Here is a 24,832-nt window from a genome sequence, read left to right as displayed (position 1 = left end):
TGTATACCCAGGAGATTTGGATAAGAGAGGTCGAGAGCTGTTGGGAACCTCCTGGCTTTATCAACACACATCCACACATCTTATCCCTTACAGTCTTGACATTTAATGCATCATTTACATGAGGGGACAGCCAAACACACACACACACACACACAAAAGCACACCAATCATTATTGTTGCAAAAGCTATTCTTTAGCATTGACATTTAAGATATATATAACCACGACCTGCAAGTAAAGATCAGAGACTAATCACTCAATCACTCCTCAATCCAATAATTTTAAAAACTGTCGAAAAGGATAACCCCTCTACATCCCAGGACCATTTCAACTGAATACAAAAAGAAACAGAAAGCTTAAATGCATGCACGGGTATTGGGAAATTGATTGTTTTCACCTCTTAAAGAGTTTTTGAGTCACAATTGCAGTGTTTTTGGTCAGTTTACCCAAACGTATTTCACTGCTAGTCGTATCAGTATTAGTTCCTTAACTTTAGACATCGTCAATTCAAATATACCGTGTGAATCTAAGACGTACTACAAATAGAAAGTGTTAGACATGTCGTGATGGGGATTTAAATCAGGTACAATCGGATGTGTGATGCACGTGAACAGTTGACACCCATTTGGGCAGACACACTTGGAGGCAAAGGCACATGTGGATGCTCGGATGTTATTGTCATGCTTTTCCAGCTGCGGAGAGCTGAAAGTCTTCCTACGGGTAGCGTTTGATCCCGCTGAGATGCTCTACATCTGTCAGAGGAAGGAAGATCCCACTGGGACTGTGCAGCCTCAGTCATGTCAGCATGACATCATCCTCACTCTAATCTACCTCTCTTTTCCCTCTCTTGCTCTCACTCTCCCTATCCCTTCTTTCACCCCTCAATGTGCTGGTCTTCTTTGTTCTTTTTTTCCTCTGCTCTCTCTTTATTTCTTTCATGTGCTGTTGTTGCGTCTTCTCTTCAAAGACAATCATCTTCTGCATGGAGAAACGGCGTATATGGATGTCTTTCATTGTTTTGTCATGCAAATCAATGGCCATCAAAGTTCTCATTTGTTTCGTATCTCTATAGCATCTTTTTGTTTGCTGCTGCACCCGCCATGCTACATCTGTCATTACCAGTAACATGATAACAAGGTTTCATTTGTGTGACATGTGAATGTGTGTGTACATGAGTATGCATTCAGTGTATACAAAATAACTTTTGCTGCGTTGGCATTTCTGCTCTAATGCTGCTGTCCTATTCTCCTCCTTATCAGCCACTGAACACATTCCACCATACAAATGCTTGAGCGGTTTGTGCGTGTGTGTGTGTGTGTGTGTGTGTGTGTGTGTGTGTTAGCCATAACAGTGACTGTTTGGCAATGCCTGAATAAGTGCATAACACCATGTGCAAGTATGTGTGTGTCTGTCAGTGAAATACACTGAGATAGGGCTACTGAGAGAGTAAGAAAGAGAGAGAAAGAGAGAGAGAGAGAGAGAGAGAGAGAAGAGAGAGAGAAAGAAAGATAAAGGCATCCAGTGCTCGCTCTCTCTGGGTCCAAAGCCCTTGGGTGTCACAGAAGAGTTCCACTGTGTTAATCTCTGTGTAATAACTGAATCACAGCGAAAACAATAGAGCTCTCTGTCCCTTTTCACAAGCCAAAAGGCCTTGGGGCATCTGTCTGGTCCATGTAACTGTGTGTGCGTACAGCATGTGTGTACGTGTGTATGCGCAGATACACGCATATGCCTGAAAATTGAAAGCCAGACATAGAGTGCCTGATCTGAATGAAGCGAGCGAGGTTCGGAGATATCTCTGGCTGAATCCTGACTCGCGCTTTTTAAAGTTTCCACGAAAACAAAGACACACAAACACAAGACGGGACGGAAAATTCAATTCATTATATACCCAATGCATTGTGTCGGAATAAAGAAATGATCAGAGCGTATTGTTCGCAATGTGACTTTCGGAGAGGCTGTGTCAAGTCAATTCCCTGCTAGTCCACTGTGACTCATTAAAAAGCATTCAGGATATTCTTTATCTTTCTTTCCCTCTGTTCCTCTGAGGTGTGATCAGGCTCTTAGTGTCTGCTATTGCTGCAGGAGACATATGGGACCTCAGTGAGTTGTTAACCTCTTGGCTTGAGACTGTGCCCTCCATCAGTGTGTGTATGGGGGATAGATAGACAGAGAGAGACAGAAAGATCACTTGATTTGGAAAAAATAAAAAAGTAATGCATCGTTATCTATTCGATCCCCCAACATACCTCGCCTAGAAGCTATTATACAGCTGGATCTCTTGCTTAAATAAGAAAACCAAGCTATCAAGGTTATTTGAGGCTTGGTTAAGTCTAATACACTGAGTCCCTTCAAGTGATGTTGTGAGAAGCATCAGGAAACTAACACAAAGACCGACAAAACACGCCACCCCCATGTGATAACCTCGATATACAGCAGATGACAAGCCCGGTGAGTCTAGTCGCATTTGGTAAACAACGGTTGCCAAGGAAACAGACAACAAATCTGGCATGGAAGGAAAACAGGAATGCATGTGTTACCAAAAATGTAAAAGCTAAATCAGCTGGGAGGTAGAACTATGAGAGAATAACAATTAGTATAGTCAACGTAATTACATGTATTGATTACGATTACAAGACAAATACATTGCATATTTAGTTGTTGCAATGGCTGCGGTTTTTATCCATGAGTTGTTACATGCTGGATGGGTCACATTGTCATTATACAGTTATAAAATGGCACTAAAACTAAAATTAACAAATAAAAAAGCAAACTGAAAAATGTATTTATGAAGACGGATAAATCAAAGTCTGCAGCACATTTTCCAGCTATACATTTGCAATAATACAAAACGATTATCAACAGTAGATCACCCTAAGATCACTCCAAATAGTTTTTTTTTTAACCACTAACAGTAATTCAGTCCATCACCTGAACTACTAACCAGTTAGACTGTGAGAGTGGGGAGTGGTTGGCCAGCATCAGAAAGATGTTTGGTTGATGGAAAATGTCAAAAATTAGGAGATCCAGATTGCTTCATTGCATTTCTATCATGTATCCTTGTTTTTGCTCTTTCTTGTCAACGCCACAAAGAGAAGAACGGAGAAGAAGAGGGAGAAAAAGCAAGGGGAGAAGAAGATTAAAAGGAAGAAGAGACTTTTGGGAACTAACTGTCTTCTCTTTAGAAAACCACACCACTTTCTTCCCAGTGTTGCATGTACAAACACACTGCATCACACCCGCAAGCACACGGTTATGCATTGACTAAATTACTACTAGACCCTACAGAAAAACATCTCACGGTCGCCAAGGCAGCAAGAATAATCAATATCAAAAAAATTTAAAATATGCAGTGATAAATCTGATGTGATAATTATGTACTTACCTCGGTCCAGGAATCGATTGTGATTGGCTGGAGGTTGTTCATTATGTGTATTTAAACTAAAGTGAATTTAGAATGAATACACTTACTAGAGTTACAGCAAGAAAAGAAATGTGGTCTTTTTTCTGTCTGCCTTGTTGACCTGTCCACAGCTTGGCAACAGAGAAATACCACACAAATATCATCTCACTATAATTGAATTTGCACCCCAACATTACACGCCCTGCCATTTCATGAGATTATTGATATTGCTTTGACCACATGTTTGCCTCTGGGATTTGAGGTAATGAAATCATGCTCATAGCATCACCTCAACAGTAGGCATGATGTTCAGCTACTATAGAAATTACCAAATTTGCCCTTCAACATGTCATAATGATCCTTCTTTAATGATATATCACTTCCCCCCTCTCTATGCCACAGGTAATAAGATATTTCCTGTCTGGGCATTTCTATACTTGTCTCATGAAATAATCCATCCAAAAAAAAATAAATATGAATGAATATGAGACATAGATAGCAGCCAAGCCGCAGCAATTAGATTGGGTGCACATAGATTCAAATAAGTTTGAAAGGATCTTAAAAAAATATATATTGTATTGTCAGAATTAAATGCAAAGCAACTGCATGCAGCACCTACAATCATATTATGATGTGTGTCTATTATTGATCAAACAGGGTCTTGCTGCACACCTCACAAGTCAAATCTGTTCCCTCTACTGGCATATTATCACTTCATCCTCACAGTGAGCTGGGATGTCTATGCTGTCATAGCAACCAAACCACCAATCTAATAACTACAGTACCATGGCTTCTCTCCAGCTGGACCTCAATGGCACCCTAGACTCTTGCTGGTAACCTGCTGACCGTCGATTTACCCCGCAGTGTGGTTTGTGACCAAGACATAAAACAAGACAGTTGGGTTCTCAACTGATTACAAAGACACATTTACTGTGTGTGTGTGTGTGTGTGTGTGTGTGTGTGTGTGTGTGTGTGTGTGGGTGGGTGGGTGCGTTGCATGCATGTTTATGTCATATGAACCCATACAGCATGAGCCAGACACAGCATGGAGCCATCTCCATTGAGCCCCCATTGGTTGGCTGTGGAAAACTGTCCACAGCTGGGCATGAGGCTGAGGGCAGAGAGCCTCCACTGGGGAGGCTGGTGGAGACCCCTGTACTCTCTCCGGCCTCCTGCTGTCTTACAGAATGTACCATAAAGGGAGAAATTCAATTTGTTGCGCAGCATGACTGCAGAACATCCCACGCAGTATACATAGCAGAAAAAAGTTTGTGTGTTTCGTTTGTACATGGACATGTGTGTTTGAGTGTGTGTTTGAGTGTGTGTGTGTGTGTGTGTGTGTGTGTGTGTATGTGTGTGTGTGTGTGTGTGTGTGGGTGGTTGCATTCTATGTGTGAGTGTGTTTCTTGTTCACTAAATGTACTTCCCTGACCCATCAAAATTATACTATACGGGGGGAAAAGGAATTGACTCCTTTTAAAAAAGGGTGTGTTGCAATACTCTCCTGGTGGAGGACGTGGAAATGATGTAACGCTTTGAAACACTTGACGAGATCTAAAAGAACTTCCGCTCCCTACTCACCGTCAAAACAGTTTAAGGCTTGTCATGCTTGCGGGCTAAGAATCTCCTAAAGATCAAAGTCAGACACCTCGCTATGCCTTTGGTTTCATTAGACCTTGTGATCCCAGATTATTCAACACTTCAACAAACTTGTCTTGCATCAGTAAAAAAAAAAAGAAGGATGAAATCAGTGTTCCATTTTTTCACCCTAACAATTTGAGTATAGCCTTTATTTCTTATTTTGGAAAGCAGGCAGATTTTCCTTAGAAATACAATGTTGGTTTACGATGTGAGAAAAAGTCAAACACAAAGGGGTCCAAGTGAGAGAAAATTGAGAGACATTCTTACAAGTGTAAGAAATTAGTTCAAGATCCAGGGGCGATTTTTGGATCATGTAATTTTTTTAAACGTTATTCTACTTTGCAAGTTAGAAACATTTTGGACGATCATGGTGGGGGACATTTTTCAACTAACACTGCCAAACGTGCTGATAAAACACTCCTCAATGCTGAGTCACAGGCCCATTACTACAAAGGTGAGGTGGTAATACAAATGAAATGGTATTATGCAAATACAACATTTAGCTCGTATGGTCAGTATTTAGTCACATCCAATGTCTACAATGCCAAGACTTATAGATGTGGCTGAGAGACAAAACACAGGTAAGGTAAAAAGGTGATAGTAATATTAACATATTTACACTACTTCAATTACTAGTATTTTCCCTTTATGCAGAACCCTGACCTACCTAGGCTATTGCTAGCTGACGTGTGTCAGACATGGCTGTAAATGACTCTCACCAAAGCCAAATAAAGCTCATTCAGATAACTTGATGTGAGTGTATAATGGACCCGTTTGAAAATAAGCATGGCCATTAAGGTTGTAGACAACTTCGCCGACTTTGAAGGTACAGTATGTTACGACCACTCCCCAACTTGATGGTTTACTGTGACGTCTACTTGTTTCAGTTGAACCTTTGCTGTGGCCTCCTAGATCATGAGACACTGTTCTGTGGCTAAGTCTGACCTCTGAGCTTCTGAACGGGCACAACAGTAAAGCGCAAGTGAAAAGATGCGACCTACTCCTGACCCAGCACACAATGGGATTCATAAATTGTAAATGCCATGCAGTAAAAAAATCATTTAAGTGTGACCTTTTACATGTGGAAACTCTAATACTGACCATCTACCAGGAATACGGGTGCAGCTAGGATAACCTGATTGCAATAAATGTAATCCACAGCTTTTCTCGCCTTGTCTGTAAAATCAATAGCATTTTATTTCATCTATTGAGGGACTCATATAGTTCATTTCAGTAAAAAACGTCTCTGGGCCCAATGATCCTTTGCAGAGACACACTGAGAAAACAACATGATTCCATGTCTGCAGTGCAGGTCAAATTAGCTGAATTAACATCACCAGAGCAAACTGGTAACAGTGCAGCAGGGAGCTCCCCCCCCCACACACACACACTCCCACCTCCACAGTTTTCTGGCAATGGCTTGCTCTTTCCTGCAGTCTATGTGTCTGCGAGTGTGTGTACAATTCCCCGGCTGCAAAGTGGATTTTTGTTGCAACTCTAGCGTATATAATCAATTGTTTGTCTCTTGGTTTTAGAATGTGTTGTCTTGTCTATCTGCAGCCCGCAGAGAGAAAGCTAGGGGAGAAAAGAGAGATGAGTGACAGAAATGGTGTGTGAGGGATTTGTGTAATTCCTGTGCATTTCTGGGAATCTGTTAGTCTCTTTTGTCTCAATCCCTTTCAAAAGCCTCTCTGTGACAAATAAAGACTTTCACTCCAAATCTTTGGCACAAGCCCAAAGCCAGCAGATTTCGAGACTAATTGGCCTAAACAACAGCGAGGGGTATCTTGTCTTTGCAAATGACTGTGGCATTTTGTAAAGAATGGAAGAGCATGCATTTGTTTGGTTTTGTTTTAAACCTTCGGCAAAAATAACTTAACCCTTAAAATGAGGAAACTAACACATGCAGATGCAACACATACTATATAAGCCAAAATAAATGAACCGTAACTATAAAAGAAATAAAGTTAAAGACCAGATGTCGTTTGAACTTGTCATTAACCTACGCATGACATTACGTTTTTTTAGTCTCCCTTCCTGAATGTGAAGCCATGTTCTTCTCTTGGTCAGTGTGCTTTCTATCACGTCTCTAGCATCGAACAGTAATGACACAGGCAGACCAGGGCTGCTTCTGTTTTTGGTGTCTGCTGCTGAGATAAAGTACTCCACAAATCTTCAACAGACCCAGCAGATTTCAACCGTAATTGGTACGCAAAACAGTAAGGGGTGGCTCAGCTTCGCCACCATTTCATAAAAAGCCTGTGGGTTACTTTTTTATATTTTGATATAATATATACACACATGTATATAGTATACATATAAATACATATACACACACATATATACATATATATACATACAAACATATATACTGAATATACAAACATATACTGTATATGCAAACATATATACACACATCTATACATACATCTATACTGTATATACACATATATACACATATATACACACATATACATATATATACATACAGTACATATATACAGTATATATACATACATATACACATACATATATATACATCATATATATATATACTCTATATATATATATATATATATATATATATATAGACACACACACACACACATATACATAGATATACACATATATACATATATGCATATGTACACACATATACAAATATAGACATATAGACATATATACACACATGTATATACAGTATATGCATACATATATACATACATATATACATGTATACACACACATATACATATATACATACACACACATATATACATATATACATACACACACACATATATACACACATATACAGTATATACACATATATACAGTATATATATACATTTTTACAGTATATATATATACATTTTCTCTTTTAATTGTTATTATGTCAAGGTTCAAACCATGACACATCCACAACAATCAGTTTCTTGAATGCAAGAGACTGAATTTCTGATGTACAACTGTGGTGCCACTGTGTACATATGCCGTTAGAGATACACAAGCTGCACTATATATAAGTTCATTTATATGCCGATATCAACAGGGAGTTGCTTGATGAATTATACATAGCAGATGCAAGCCACAGAAGACAGATGAGTGAAATTAATGTGCACTTGCCGTTCTAGAGCCATGCCACAGTTGGAATTTGTACAGTACCAATGCAGGATGTATCACAGATGATGAAGGAGTAACAACAAATGTTATTCATGAGGCATTTTAACCCCAAAAATAAGGCATTCCCTTCGCTAACAAAATGTCACTTCTGTGCATCCCTACTGTACAAACACGATCCATTTTGATAACAATGGCAAGAACAAGGTTTCAGAGTGACTTTTGACTAGAGTAGAGTATGTCAAACAGCGAGTCTCCAATCCACTTAAAGTGCCCATATTATGCTCATTTTATATTTCATAATTGTATTTAGAGTTTTACCAGAAAAGGTTTACATGGTTTAATTTTCAAAATCACCATATTGTTGTCGTACTGCACATTGCTGCAGCTCCTCTTTTCACCCTGTGTGTTGAGCTCTCTGTTTTAGCTACAGACTGAGAAATCTCACTTTTGTTCCATCTTTGTTGGGAGTCGCACATGCATAGTAGCTAGGTAAGGACTACTAGCCATCAGGATGCAGAGTATGAGGCCATGCAACGCTAGCAGCTAGGCGGGCATTATACTGTGTGTTACAATGTGACGAACAGAAGTAAAGGCTGGACTACAACAGAGCTGTTTGGAGCAGTTTGGGAACAATGTTTACTGTTGGAGATGGGAAGTCCCTTTGGAGTGGACTTTGGGATTTTCTTACTTTGTAACCCTAACACATGCACAAAAACAAGCGGCACGGTTGGCAGAGGAATAATACGTTCCTGTTTGAACATTAAAGCAACCCTACTGCAAACCTTTAACGTAGTAATTCAACCCTCAAATGACTAATTAGTATGTTCAATGTAGTAATTGTGTTCCCTCAATTAAATAATTTATAAATTGTCTTTGTCCTCCTTGCAATCTAGCTATGAACCATTTGGACATCACACAGTTTGATGCTGACCTGAGACTGAGACACATGGCTATATTTTGGCTGTTAAACACAGCATTGTGTTATATTTAGCATCCCATAGAGATATAATTATAATACGAGGGGGCAAAGCAAGAGATTTGGGAAAACAATTACAATAGCTTAAAGTTGAAAATGACTCAACTGAACGGACAAAATAAATATATAGAGCTAATGATTAGTAATTTAACAGGGCGATTTGTGCCTTCTTAATGGACCATCCTCACATAATGTATGAAAATTAAAGTATAAAAAAAACTTTATTTCCTAATCATCCAGCTTGTTGAGTTTCACTGCAAGTATCTCCAGCATCTGCATCATGCTTATGTACAGATCTTAACATGACGCGTTCTTCTTCATGATGTCTGTGGTATAGAATTCATTGCCCACCACCAGCTTCACAACAAAACATGCACCTTCATCTACACCATTCTACATTTCTGAATAACTTCATGTTTATGTGGCACTCTGCAGGACACGAGTCCACAGGAGTTCCACTTACATTTTCCTCTAAAAACACCCAATAGAAGAAACCTGTTAAGAGAGCATTTTGTTGTCAGGCATGCTTTATAACAATGGCAGCCTCAGGACAGGAGGGACTGGGCATAAATGAAAATGCTGAATATCAGGATAGAGAGCGTACAGCTTCCACTGACGTGAGCTTTACTCGGCAAATGCACAATGTGTAGCTAGACAGAAAACCTGTCTTTCTTAGCTCAGGGACTGTGAAATTAAATTGAATAATGTGGACAGCGGGAGCTGAGGCCCGGGTGAAGATGTAGCTCTCTAGTGTCAACACACATCAATAAACAACCTAATAAAACGCCCCGTAGTCAAAACATTTCAGCTGCTGTTCCTCTTTCAGACGTGCAGGAAACTCACTGCTAAATGCTCACGTACAAATCGTCCTATGGTCTCTGTCCTACAGGTGGCTGCTGTGAGTCAGCATGTCATGTCGCGCTGCCATTTGCAGTACCTCTCACCTTCTGTCTTGTCTTACTTTCAGGTTGCCCTCTTCTTTTCACTGCTTCTGTTCTCTGGTGTCCCTCTTTTTCTATCACCATACCTTCTTTCTTTTACCATAGATCGAGATAGACACATATCCACACAAACACAAGGACCACAAACAGCAAGGCAATAACATAAGGTGGCTGGATCCATTAACGGGCCGTATTGGTCTGATTCTTATCCGTCTGTCTCTGTCTTTTCCATCATTTCCATAAAATCCTTTTTCTACAGATGTGAGAGAGCAATTGATTGACAGGTGGAAGTAGCCACAGCAATACACAGCTGATAAGGATCAGTGTGTGCTGCTGATTCGCTGTCTGCTGATCCAACCGCAGGCATCGGGCCTCAAGCTTTTAAGATGAAACACCACTGTGTGTGTGTGTGTGTGTGTGTGTGTGTGTGTGTGTGTGTGTGTGTGTGTGTGTGTGTGTGTGTGTGTGTGTGTGTGTGTGCGTGTGTGTGTGTGTGCGTGTGCGTGTGCGTGTGTGTGTGTTGGGGGATCAAGGATAATCCAAGATCTTGTAAATGATAAAAGTTAAAAGAAAGTTAAATAATAAAAGTCTTTTGCAAAGCAACAGGCACATGCAAAGTACAAGTTATATTTTAGACATGAACCCACTTATGTCAAGATTAATGGAGGTCTGTTTCACAAACGTCATGGTACATTGCATGAGTGAGTTTTGGAGTCCCACTTTGCCATATCTGTTTTTTTCACTAGCCTTTAGATTCAGCAAATGGCTGCATTTCAACCAAAGAGATATTTTATTGCATGTTTTACAGAATCTTAACCCTTGTGGTGTCTTCTCGTCAACCATGGAAAAAAAAAAATTGGTCAGTTTTTTCCCCACAGTTTTGTCACTTTTTCAATGTTTTGGGTGTTTTTTATGTTTTTTCCAAAGTTTTTCGATATTTTTAATGTTGATATTTTTAGCGCTTATTTCGACGGCCCATATTTTGTGAGAAAAAGAGAATTAACTGAAAACGGGTCTATTTGACCCAAGGACCATTAGGGTTAAAAAACTCATTACAGATTCTATTCTCTCCTAAAATTCTGAAACTGCAAATGACTGGGCTATGGAGATAATACCCTTGAAATGGCATTTCTAAAAGGTTTTTATTGCAAGTATCGTTTAATAGCTAGCAGTCATTAGAAATAGGAAAACATCTTGATACATTGCGCTTTTATCCAAAGCGAGTACAATTAAGTGTCTTGCTCCAGGACACGTTGGTTGATGTATCACAGTGGGAATTGAACCCAGATCTCCCACACCAAAGGTACGTATCAAGACCACTGCGCCATCACCACCCATTTTGAAAATGCACTGTCCATCTGAACGATTGGACGTCCTGTAAACTAGGCTAATGTTGCTGTTGCAACCACCTTACAGTCATTTTTAACTCGCCACTCAAGTGAGTTAGCAAAGGCACTGCAACCACGTCATTGCTATCAATTACAAAGTAGTTTAAGATAAGGCTTAGTTATTTTATTTGTTAGTTCAAATATGTTCAAACTTTATTTTTTTTAATTTTTTTTAAGTGTCAATCCAGTAAACACTCGAGTCCAGCTAGTGTATATTACCCGTGCCTGTAGAAGGCACACATACGCAAGAGCTGCAGGTGTGAAAAGGGCTATTGGATGATATGAGCTGGACCTGATTTCAGGTGCTTCACATCAATGACACTGTGTGTGAAAAGCAATGATGTGCGTGTTAAAAGAACAGGCAAGAAATAAACACACACACACACACACACACACACACTTGCCCACGCTCAAAAACACATCCAGGCGCAGGTGTTCGTATCCCATCAAACATGTTATTTCCCACTTGACCAGCCAGAAGGATAATACTATGTTACTCTACAAAGAGAATGCACATGAGGCCAACAATATACCTCCCTTCTACAGCACGTCATTATGCCAAATTCTCTCTCTCTCTCTTTCAGCTATAACATTTTTTTGTTTTTTTATTTTAAATAAGACCGATCAGGCATATTGGACACTGTCTAATTAGTTTCTCACACATACAGATTTCCCTGAAAGAATTGGAGCACAAGTTCAGGCAGAAAAAAGAGCAAAATTCAATGTGTTATCCAATAATCATGCAACAGGAATAAACAGGTAGGTGGTGAAGCAATAATTCAGACAACACCATTAAGAGAACGTCAACAAACTGTATGCAAAAAAACACATTGTGCTAGAAGCAGTCACACAAGAAGTCCTAGCTAGGCAACCATATATTCATACCTATCTGTCACTTCTTGCTTTCGATTATTCCTGGTCTCTCACTCAACCTTCACTGCTAAAGCCTCTTCTCACTCCCCAACAAGCTTTGTCACCAGCTCTTCATTTTCCACCTCTCTGTCTTTCACTTAACACCCCATCTCCCCCAATCCTGTTCACGTTACCTCTTCCTGTGAATTCCCTCTTGTCTCACGTGCATCCTTAACCCCCTCTCATATCATTTATTTCCTTTGCATTTCTTTTTTCTTTGTCTTCCCTTTTGCACTTAAAGACTGAAGAGGGAGGATAATGGAGTAGGTGTGTGGAGGGGAGTGGCTGTGGGCTGACAGAGAAAGTCCCATCTGCAGTGAGCTCATTAGAAGATGCCAGGAGAATTGGCGGCATCCACACACTAGCAGGCATCCACACAGCCCTCTCTCCATGTCCGTCTTTCTCTTGCTACATTGCTGCCTCAATGGACTCATGTATTGTACATACATATACAATACACAGCAGTAATTGGTGACTGCTTTTACCACCTTACAGTACTATGAGGCCATATATTTTTTGTACATGCATCAGTGGAAATCAAGCCATAAATCCAAAGCACTTTTAAAGCTGGACAGCTTTTATTCTTCTCTTTCTTTTCTTTATTTTGCAAAAGAAGGAGTGGGATAGATTACTGATTGGAAAGATTAAATGCTCAGGGAAACTTCAGAAAGCTGAATCCCTAACTGCTGCCTGAGCTTGACCCTGCTTTTCTAGATAATGGCATGAAGAAGGGCTGGGCAATATATCAATGTTGCATCGATATTGCGATATGAGACTAGATATCGTCTTAGATTTTGGATATATTGTGCATATACCCATGTATGGTTAGTGTTGTCTTTACCTGTTTTTACAAGCTGCAGTAGAGTGATGTAATTTTCTCAACTTACCAGACAGTTCTAGCTGTTCTGGTTTTTGATGTTTTAAAGTGTTGTTGTTTTGTTTCCCTTTGATTCACTTTGGTTGTAGTAATTTTTACACTTTTTATTTATGCATTTGACATCAACCCTGTTCAGCACTTTGGTCAACTGTTGTTTTTAAATGCGCTATAGAAATTCAATTGACAATGACATTTTGTTAAAGCACCAATAGTCAACCATACAATATCGTCAATATCCACATCGAGGTATTGGGTCGAGAATATTGGGATATATTTATATATTTTCTCTATATCAGGATACACACTTGAACGCCTGGTTGAACACAGGGATACCCTAATCAATACACCACAAGGACTGGGAGTCATTACGTTGTGCATTGGAAAGAGCCTAAATATTAGAACTGCACGTCGGGAAAATATACGATATGCGATAACGTTAAGTACTGTGATAATGTAATCACTTGCGATACATAAACAGCTATTTTAGTGTACTCAGTTCTGCCTTTCTGCTGCCTTCACTATTATGCTTAAAAACAGCAAATTGCTTATTCAATTTGAAAATACAGGAAAGAAAACTTTACGTTTAAAAAAAATTGAATATTGAATTGAACATAAGATGCACCACTAAAAAAAGAAAAAATTAAAGCTACATTTTAAAGTGTAGCTTTCTACTAATACTCTCTTTCAACTAACTCAACAAAAAATCTCTTAGTGTCTGATGCAATTTGTCACAGCCTTTCGATTCCTTTTTAATGTGTTTATTGCGCATCCCTACTAAATATACAAAGGAGCAGCACTGAACAACACTGAAAATATGTTGTTGGTCCAGTATTTCTCCGGATATGAAATAAAGAAATAAAAAAAACTCATCTACCAACGCAGTGCGGCATTACTGGCATGGGTGGATTCACTCCTGATGGAGCAAGCTGCTGATGTATGTTATTATTTAAACAGTTATAATTAGACTATTTCATGACTGAGTCACATGGACACACTCAAGCACCAAAGTATAATGTCCAAACATTACCTGGACTTCGCCATAAGATAGCCACATAGGGTACACTGTAGCACCCTTGAGGGAAAGAAGAGTAATATTACAGGTTTAATGGTGCATAACATGTATGTAATCTTGTAACAATTCCACAGTAACGGGGGTATTGTAAAAGTGTCCATTAGCAGTGGCACATCAGGGTTTTCTTTATGTCATTAAACAAGCTCATAAGCATCAAGTCAGCTGATTGATGAGCATACTGAGGCTGTCAATTAGCACCTTCCCTGTGTCCATGAATATGCAATCATTATTGGCAAGTATGGATCCAATGGCAGCCAGTTGCCTGAGGCCCATTCACATTGCCTTCTAGTGAGTAGAAGGAAGAAAACACAAACGACAGATAGCACGTAACAGTACAGAAGGACATCAAAGTGTTGAATCAAAGCATTGTGTCTTCTTGGTGCTTTATGTTCTACAGTTATCTTCATTTCTTTGTGAGCTTTTTTATTTCCCTTTAGTCAAGTAGTTCTAGTAGTCTAGACCTACAGCGCATCGCAGAAGCCACGCCCGGGGGGGGTGGGGGGTACAACTGGTGACGCCAGGAATCAGAAGAATGGCAATACTGTGGGACTCTGACAACCACATCTGTATCCATTTTTGTCTTCATTTTTTTCAGGTCAGCAGCTTATAAAACCTTAAGTTATGGGTTATTTACATTGTAAAAGTAGTGAACATCCCCACACAGCAGCCTTCAGGCATTTTTCTGTTGTTTTCTAGCAGAGGAAAATAACTAGGACGCACCTTCACGCAATACATGTCAATGGAGAGCAGAGAGTTTTGTCTCAAAGTTTTTCTTCTTCTTACTCGTTTCGTTTATTTAATGATTTTTTTTTACATTATTTACACAAGATTTGTTCACATTCTATATTTTTAATTTAAGCATACAAGTGCAGATTGGTGAAGTGTTCAATAAATGTTTTTGTTGAGAGATGTTGTGTATCTTAAGTAATTATTTGAATTTTATCTTTCAAATAGAGGTTTAAAAACAAGAACATTATCGGCCAAAATAAATCGTCTGAACCCGATTTCTAAAAAATCGGCATCGGCCAAAGAAAAACTAATATTGGTCAACCTCTGCTACATAGAGTTATGTCTACATAAAAGAAAATTGGTATTTTTGAGCATTTATGGAGAGTTTAATTTGATAGCAGTTACTATCTGGACTAGATAATTAGATAAAAGTTAACAATACACAGCCATTAGCTTTTCTTCAAATTCATGTTGACAAATGAGTAGTATGTGTTTCTTAGCTCAAAGAGGTATATTTGCCATCAGACCTCATAGCTCCTCTGGAGGAAACAGTCATCTAATCTAATATGTAGGTTCTTAAAGAAACAAGTGTAAATGAATTGCATTTATATAGTGCTTCTCTATTCTTAATGAGTACTCAAAGCACTTTAGACACTACAGGCAACATTCACTCACACATACACACATTCATGCACAGGTGGCCGAGGCTGCCATACAAGGTGCCACCTGCTCATTAGACAAAAATTCAGAGTTCAGTGTCTTGGCCAAGGACACTTTGATATGTAGACTGCATGAGCCAGGGATCAAACCACCGACCTTTGAATTGGTGGATGACGGCTCTACCACCTGAGCCGCAGTCCAAATGAAAGCAATACAGTATACTGGGAAAATGTTCCAAACTCTATAATCCATTTTAGGGCTGGGCAATATAGACAAAATCCAATGTCACAATATTCTTGACCAAAAAGTCTTAAAGTTGATTGCGACGATACTGTATGGTTGACTATATGTGCTTTCACAAAATGTTATTTGTACAATGAGATTTTTGATAAATATTCTCCAGAAATGATTTAATGACTAAGTGGGTAAAAGTAAATAATAGAACAGCTAGAACAGTCTGGTAACTTCAGAAAATGACATCACTTTACTGTAATACAACCTGTAAATCCAAGTAAAGAAAACACTAACCACATTACGATATTATAATATATCCAAAATCTAAGACAATATCTAGTCTCACATTGCGAAATTGATACAACATTGATATATTGCCCAGCCCTAGTCTATATCCTCAACCTTCCACTTCTGGGATTGCTCCATTGCAGATTTCACTCATTTAGGCCGGACATCCATTGTCATGGGCTGCCTTTGTGTTGGCGTTTTACACAGCGGTGGATTTCTGAGGACTAGGGTTAACTGCTCCTCAGATCTCTGCACGGGGAATCCAGACAGCTACCTAGACTATCTATCCAATCTGAGTCTTCTGTTGCACGTCTAAAACAACTTTTGAACGTACACGTTCCACCAAAACAAGTTCCTTCACAAGGCTATTTTGCAGTGGCGCCGTTGCTCCATGTGTCCGCCAACGACGTTTTGTGATTGGTTTAAAGAAATGCCAACAAACCAGAGCTTGTTTTTCTCCCATCCAGGAATGTTGATTGGACGAGCCAGACCCTCCTCCTCGGCGCCGCGTTGGAGGACGGTCTGGAAAAGCGAGACTACAAACTCCAACACAAAACTTTGTTTAAAGGCTTTAAGCAAGTATTTAATAAACCAGAAACTTTCTACATAATACACCGTTAAAGAGGCAGAGGGACAGACACAGAGCTGTAGCGGAGCCATAGTGGCTCACTTTTTAATTAATCGGTTATCGGGCAAATGAAGCGCCAATACTATCTAACTAATAGCTAATCTGCAACCTGCCCAAAAACTGACCTATAATAGCCCAGGGTGATATCAGTCCATCACTAACGTATTGGTATTCTATACTAATAGTATTCTAGCAGTGATGTCGGGGTACTATATATCTTTTGTCTGTATGAAATAATAAAGACTAACTTTTTGGCTTTGTCTACTTTGAAGTAAGGTCAAAGGTCAGGTTTCTGTGTAGAACAGAACCCCTGGACCTGGTAGAAATTCACTGACTCGCTCATTGACAGGTGCTCCAGATGGTGTAGTCTCCCTGCTCTCTACGCTGTCTTACATATCACATGAATTATGAAAATTCCTGGAACGAGGGAAAGTAAAAAGGGATGGAAATAGTCCAATCCTACTGAAAGATTACAGCCAAATGAAGTGTGACGATAAAATGAAATCAGATCTAATGTCATTGCTGACATGATAAATTGACTATTCTCAATGTCAACATACCCCAGTTTGTAATTAACCTCATACATTACCATGCCGACTGAACTAAGCTGCTTTACAGCCAGGAAAGATGATTTTGATGCCTTTCCTTTCAACACCCAATTGGCCAAACACCCAAACATCAAAGCAGACATTTGAAAGAAGAATTCCACCCTCTCTTGATCTCAATCTTTGCACATGTCACATTTCAAGAATTTGCCTTGGGTACAGCATGGTAGGATATACATGAATGACAAGGATTGACAGTCACAGGATGCTTTTTGATCTGACAGACTATCAATGCACCAAGCCACACCCCATTTTCACTCTCCAATGAACATTAAATTCATAACAATAACAGTATTTTCAAAACCTCCCTGACCCTGCCCTGCTAGAGCGGGGATAATTCAAAGTCTTCCCTTCCTTCATCAGCACTACCAGCTCATCCCAGCAGCTCTTTGGACTGTCGTCAGCACTCCATCCTGTGGACGCCTGCCAGTGGCCCCTCCGTCCGATCAATAGGCACCGGCGGCTAGCTTTCCCCTCCTCTTTGCTCTCCCTCTCCGTCTTTCTCACCCTCTCTTGGCCACCACAGCATAAAGACCGTTCTGTTCTGCCAGCGCAGCACAGTGATTAGGCATTAGGCCTGCGCTGCTGTGTGAATTAGCTTAATCTGTGTCCGCGATGAAGGACGAGGCTTTTCATGCCCACTGGAGACCTTCACTGGACATAAAAGGAGCTAATCTTTAGGAAATTTAGAGAGGGGTTGGGGCGTGTGTGTGTGTGTGTGTGTGTGTGTGTGTGTTGAGACAGTTCCCACAGTGATAGGCCTTTTGTATTGCTGCTTATCCAACAGTAATAAAAAAGTAATCTATTGAAGTTCTTGAAGATGAGGGGCTCATGGGCACGGAGAGTGTTGTTCTGGCATTACCTAAAGTACTGGAAAAGTGGATAACATGCTGGAGGAAACAGACTGAGCAGTGGTCGTCTGCAGAGGACAAGGACATGGAGGGGGGGATTCCTGCACCAAAGGTCAGGTGAGGGGAAGTAGAGGGGACAGTATTCTGCTTGTTACATGGCTAAAGAATCTGCCTAACCTGCACATCTCAAGCCAAAGTTTTATACTTTCGAAGCAACACAGACCTGAAGACGGAGGATTTGACGTGATGAAGACCTTAGCATACACTAATACCCATTCCCTCTCTGCGCCTCTGCTGTCCATCATGCACCTGCCCAAGTGCTGACATGCATTAGGCTGAACATGTACCCACAGCATGCATAACAGCGGCAGCCCCAGCCCTGGCCCCTCTCCTCCTTCTCCTCCTCCACATCATCCACTGGATATATTGTATGCCCTTGACAAACTGCCAGCGCACAATCCCCCTCCTACAAAAGTCTATTGATCAAAGCACAAATACGGCTGTGGGAAAGGTGTGGAGTCTTGGAATACTTTGATCACTGTATCCAATCTCAATGCTCCAGCAGATACACAATGCAATTCCATAAAACTTAATGGGAATCAGCAAGAGATTTAAAAGCAATATTTTGCACCTGAGGTACATGTTTGGCCCAGTAATAAATCATAAAACATACTATACCATAACATCTTGTTCAGATTTCTTTAAGGATATAACAACTCAACTTGTGGTTGTAAATGGAGTTGTCAAAACTAAATAATCATCATCTGGCGTGGAAGAGCAGCCATACATGTTTACAAGGGGCTTTCGCACCTTTTGAGCACTTTTACGCACAGCCAATAGTGAATTTGGGTCATCAGTTAGCTGGAGCAGAATATCTGTTGTGTGTTAGGTGACCTGAGCACTGATTTGAGCACGCGGCCGAAGCTTGTTTCTGAGAGGAGCTTCGCAGCAAGAGTGCTATCAAAAGCAAGGGCATTATTGTTGAATCAGCATGCACCCTGTGTGATCAAGAAGTGTTGTTCAAATGTACAAAAACTACATCCGACTCTGTGGAATGATAACAGACTAAAAAACAAAGGCGGTTGAAGACCTGTCACATTGTCCCTGTCTGTCCGATCATGTCCACAGCAAGGAAAATAACGCGATGACTTACCGAAATGAGATCCTGGCCACTGTCAGCGTCCGGCTTCCCGTCGTTTCCCTTCTGCTCCTGATCCGCCTCTCTGTCAAGTCAATCCGCAGTTTGCTCAGATCAGATCACAACGGAGCGGTGCGCCTTTTCGCTGCGTCCTGCGTCCAGAGTTGCAGGGGGATGGAGCGACCATTTGCCGGGATCCTGGGCCGGGGGTGCGAGGCTGAGGCATCCGCAGGGAGGAGGAGAAGGGTGTGGAGGAGTCGGAGGAGGAAGAGGCGAGGCGCTGGGTACGAAAGCGAGAAAGAAAGAAAGAGAGAGAGAGAGAGAGAGAGAGAGAGAGAGAGAGAGAGAGAGAGAGAGAGAGAGAGAGAGAGAGAGAGAGAGAGAGAGAGGGGAGAGCAGCAAGGCACTGCAGCGACGGGGAGGAAACACCACCGGAGAGGAGGCAGACAGCAGCTCTCTGTCTAGCTCTCGCCCTCAATCTCGCGTGCACGCGCACGCGAAGCATCGCCATCATAAAAGGATATGGAGCGCCATCTCCAGGCGGTGTGTGCTAGAAAGAGTTGGCTCATACACTGAATGTGTGTCAGATGTGCATTAACACGTTGGGATTTCTTTGCTTTTTTTTAACTGACCATTTGGGAGCGTCGGTGTGGCTCCACAGTGACCACTTAAGGCCTGGTCCTGAATCCTCCATTCTGTCCTGCTGTGACTGATATATTTCCAAATTCTACAGCCAAGCAAGTGCTGTGTTCATGTGATTTAAGTGTCGTTAGAAGGTAATCCTGACAACAAACTTTTGTTGTCATTTGTAACAACCCTAACCCTAACACCAACACAAAGGCACTGAGGCTGTAACCATGACCACATGTCAAACCCCAAACTAACTTTAGACCAAAACCGGTGTTATAATCTTAAAATTCAATTTGGTTTACCTCCTAGGATGTGATGTTTGATCTTAAATAAATAGGAGTTGAGACCCCATAGGTTACATAACCTCATAGGTTACACCAACCACACCCATGTTGACGCCCATGTTTTTTTAACCTGACTGTCCAAGATGATCTTGTCTTTTTTTTTTTCTTCGGTCAAATGTTTTCTCTCATATTAAACTTTCTCCTCAAATCTAAACATGAAATGGCATGTTGATGCTGATTCATTTTATGGCATTAAGTGACTTCCCTTTGTTCTGAAATGCTTGTTGCGATTCTAACATTTATATCGATAACTAAAAACTAGTGTGGTTTTGATTTATGCAATATGATCAGTTTATTTTAGAAAACACAAGTAAATGTGTCGATCCAGTTGGAGCGCCTGGTTTGGAGGATCATGTACCAGAAAACTTTACCAAATGATAATATCTAGGAATACATTGGTGTTTATCTTCTTTTTATTTCTTCAATGTTTTCCTTTTCATAAATTGCTCAGCAGCAGAAATTATATGTTTACCACCCAAATGAGTTTGTTTTGTTGGATAATATGTTATCATAGTGGATAAAAGAAATGCTGCAGAGGAAAAAAAAATCATAATAATGAGCTGCTGGATGCTGCGTAAACAGACAGAAACTGGGTATTAAGTGTAAATACCGTTGTGCTCATACCCATGCTAAAGTTGATTTAAAGAGAGGAATACAAAAAATCATCTTTTGGAGATTGATCTTAATGCCTTAATTAAAAATATTACGAAAAATCCAATCTTTAAGGACACCAATTATTTTGTGAATGAATACTGTATCATAAATAAATATATGTTCTTCTTTAAAATACAGGGGGCATAACTACACACACCCCTATGTTAAATTCCCATAGAAGCAGACAGATTTTTATTTTTAAAAGCCAGTTATTTCATGGATCCAGGATACTATACATCCTGATAAAGTTCCCTTGGCCTTTGGAATTAAAATAACCCCCTATCATCACATACCCTTCACCATACCTAGAGATCAGCATGGTTGTATTTCAGTTAGTCTAATAGCTGGTTTGATTTGCATTGATAGATGATTTTATTGAAAATGCCGATGCCAATGTGCCAATGTAAACCTATGAGCACAACTGTATTTGTACAGACCGGACCTGGATAGAGGAGAATCCAAAATAAATATAACCATCATAACTAACTTTTACACACAATAAAGTACAGTACTGGCACCATAGCATGTGTCAACAACAAGTGTGAGTTACATGAGTTCATCAGATGGGTGAGCTAACGGAGGTTGTTTCGCCCTGTTGCAAGAACTGACACCATATTCTGTGATTTCCAATTCAGGTGTGAACATGTTTTTATTTCTGGTTTGGCAAATGCTTGCCACATATCATGTTTTTTTCTTACATTTAATAGCAAAGGTACGCTGATTGAACCTATAGCAGTTTCATGGGAGCTGTTTGGAATGATAGCCATAGCCAGTGATAGCCAGTAGCACAGGCAGATGAAAAGCAACCACATACATAAACTCAAATGTCACTAGAACAGTAAATAATACATTTTTCCATTTGAGAAAGTTGCTATAGTTAGCTGAGTAAATGTAAATGGATTGTGTCGTAATATCGCTTTTCTAGTCTTAACAACTACTCAAAGCACTCTTACATTGTACAGGAACCATTCACCATTCACACACTTTCATACACTGTGTACCATACAAGGTGCCATCTGCTCATCAGATAAACATTCACACTCCGATGGGCAACTCGGGGTTCAGTGCCTAGCCCAAGGACACTTCGATATGGGACCTTACAACCTTTCGATTGGCAGGCAACCGCTCTACCACTGAGCCACAGCACAAGCACGTACAAGCACACACACACACACACACACACACACGCACACACACACACACACGCACACACAGCTCTAGGATGTTTTGATCATGTTCAGTGAACAGCAGATAACGTGTGGTTGCACTGGGCAGCTTTCAAGAATCAACAGTGTGTCTTCCTGAATGAAAACAGCGGATTGCTCTCAGTGAAAACTCCCTGGATAAATAGAGGTTTTAAAAAAAGAAAAATCAACAATATTTACTCATACGATTCACTTTACTGATGTCAGTACCAGCAGCCCTAGCTTATAACTTTGTTTTTGTTTCGGTGCTATCCAGTCCATTCTCTACAGCCAGAGTACTGCCGACACTGCTGGAGAAGCATGTTGATTATCACCATTCAGCTGTCTTTTAGCTTTTTCTTGTCTGCTTTTACTGTTTGAACCATTTCTCTTCTTTTTCTTTTTTCCCTTGCATAATGGAATAGTTTGTTTGTTGTTTTCGTCCTGCACATATACCAAAAACCAGACATATTTCACTTGATTATTCCATCATCCCATATTGTAATAGTGTTACAGCCAAAAGGGAATTTGAAAGATAGATACTAAAATCTCTCCTATATTCCCAATAAATTGAGTCTATTCCTTTGCACTATCTCTGCCTGTGGTTTAGCAGCCTGTAAAGACTGGGAACTGATTTCTTCTAAGCTCCATTAAAAGAGAGAAAATAAATAAGCAAGTGAGGTCATATTGAGTCATTTCTTATAATAAAAATACAAACATTTCATACCTATATGTTTCTTCTGTTTCTTTCTTCCGCTCTCTGCACATGTAAGCAGGTGTTGGTGCACATGCATGACTTATGACTAACAACTAGATGGTGCTGCTAACCTAAGATACAACTTATCAAAATCAGTTGATGAAAACTATCCAAATTCAACAGCATCTGCAATTTTCTACATGTTTTTTCAATCAAAATAAGTACTTATGATTGTGCATTTTCAATAACAATCCCTTGTCATTGTCCATGTCAAGTTAGGGGTTTTAAGATGTCATAGACCTTTTTTCACATCCCTTAACATTGTTGCCCATCCTTCACTAAACCATACGGCCAGTTTTCTTAATGTTGAATTATACATATGAGTTTTTGTGTTTATTGTTTATTTTCCTATTAATATGTTTAATATGTTTGTGTATACACCATCCACCAAGGTAAATTCCTTGTATTATATGGCAATACTGTATATCCTATTCTATAATAGGATGTGTAAATATGCAAATGAGGCCTTTTCTTGTTAAATATGCACTCCTTTGCATACATTTCCAGAATAAAAATCAGAACATTGGATAAAGTCTGATTCCAAATTCTTGTTCCATTCTGTTGACATATTAGGTTCAAAGGTCTTTACTGAAGGAATTTTTTATTTTTTATTTTTAATCACTCCATAAATCAGAATATGGTGTCAACAGCCATAGAAATATTACTTTTTGCCACATTTGTAGGAATACAATGTTAGAGAAAGTAGGCTATGAATGATACCTGAACAGACCCCTCTGCAAAAACCTTTAGAATATAGATATGAAACAGTAAGGTTGAGTAATGTGTGCTGCTGACGACGTGGAGATTTCTGGCTCCGTCTGAAAAAAAACAGGAAAAGGCCTTTAAAGATACTTGCTAACTTTTGGTAAATTCAGGAGAAATTTACAGGCGCAAAAAGACAAAGTGAGGTAAATTAAACATCTTAATGTGTATTTTGGATGTTTCTTTTTTCCTAAAATACTGAAAGAAGACATGCTATGAAAGCCAAATAGACCAAAAACCAAAAATTATGATTTTGCCTGTAATATCTCCCCTTAAACACATCCAGACACGAGATGTAACTTGCATCTGATGCTACACTACTTTTAACTACAAGTTTGTGAAAATAGACGAGTCACTGTATAACAGGCTGCATTTTATTTGGATACAAATATGATAAAAGATAAGTGGACTGTTTGGTACAGAGAAATAGTTTTATACCGCTGAAACAAGACAGGAAATGATTACCTTGAAAGAGACTCATAAAGAGTTGAAAGAGAAAAGGAAAATGCAATGTGTTCATGGCATAGAGGATAAGTATCCTATATCTCCATATGAAAACATATTAAGTAGCAGATGAGAGAGAGAGCGAGATCAGAATAGAACCCACAGGTGGATGTTTGATAGGTGGAGGGAGTGAATATAAATGCAGGCAGCACAGCGGGGAAGTGAAGCCGAAGCAGCGAGGAAGCAGGAGCAACAGCATCAGAAAGCAGCATCATTAGAGCGCAGTGCAGAGAGCAGGTAAACACAGGAGGACATACGAGCCGGCTAATTAGGCAGGAGTTTTCTTAAGGGGGATATATATCGGCTTCTGCCAAGGTTTGCTGCCAGAGCATCACATACGCTATATTTAATGAGCGTGAAACACCAAAATGCAAGGAAAAGCCCAGAGGATACTTTTAAAGTAAACTGTCAGGGTAAGCGATGTACAGTACACTACTCTACATGGCCAAATGTTTGTAGACACATGATGTGAGTGTATGGACAACGCAAGGGCGTAACTTTGGGATCAACATTAAGGGGGGGGGGGGGGGGG

General features: G+C 39.9%; 1 protein-coding gene across 4 annotated transcripts in view; it reads right to left on the bottom strand.

Annotated features, from left to right (window-relative positions):
• Positions 1 to 19,918, bottom strand: part of ctnnd2a (catenin (cadherin-associated protein), delta 2a) — a 261,359-nt gene extending 241,441 nt beyond the window's left edge. For 3 of the 4 annotated variants that reach the window (XM_034862040.1, XM_034862041.1, XM_034862042.1), the window contains exon 1: positions 19,481 to 19,917. The gene's annotated coding sequence lies outside the window, so the exon portion shown is untranslated. Of the gene's footprint in view, positions 1 to 19,480 lie in introns of all 4 variants that reach the window. The other variant, XM_034862043.1, reaches the window with a different exon arrangement.
• Between the last annotated feature and the right edge of the window lie 4,914 nt (positions 19,919 to 24,832).

The sequence above is a fragment of the Etheostoma cragini genome, chromosome 22 (assembly GCF_013103735.1).
Source record: "Etheostoma cragini isolate CJK2018 chromosome 22, CSU_Ecrag_1.0, whole genome shotgun sequence".
Lineage (NCBI taxonomy): Eukaryota > Metazoa > Chordata > Actinopteri > Perciformes > Percidae > Etheostoma > Etheostoma cragini.
The sequence above is the reverse complement of the archived record's forward strand: the minus strand, read 5'-3'. Positions and strand labels throughout refer to the sequence as shown.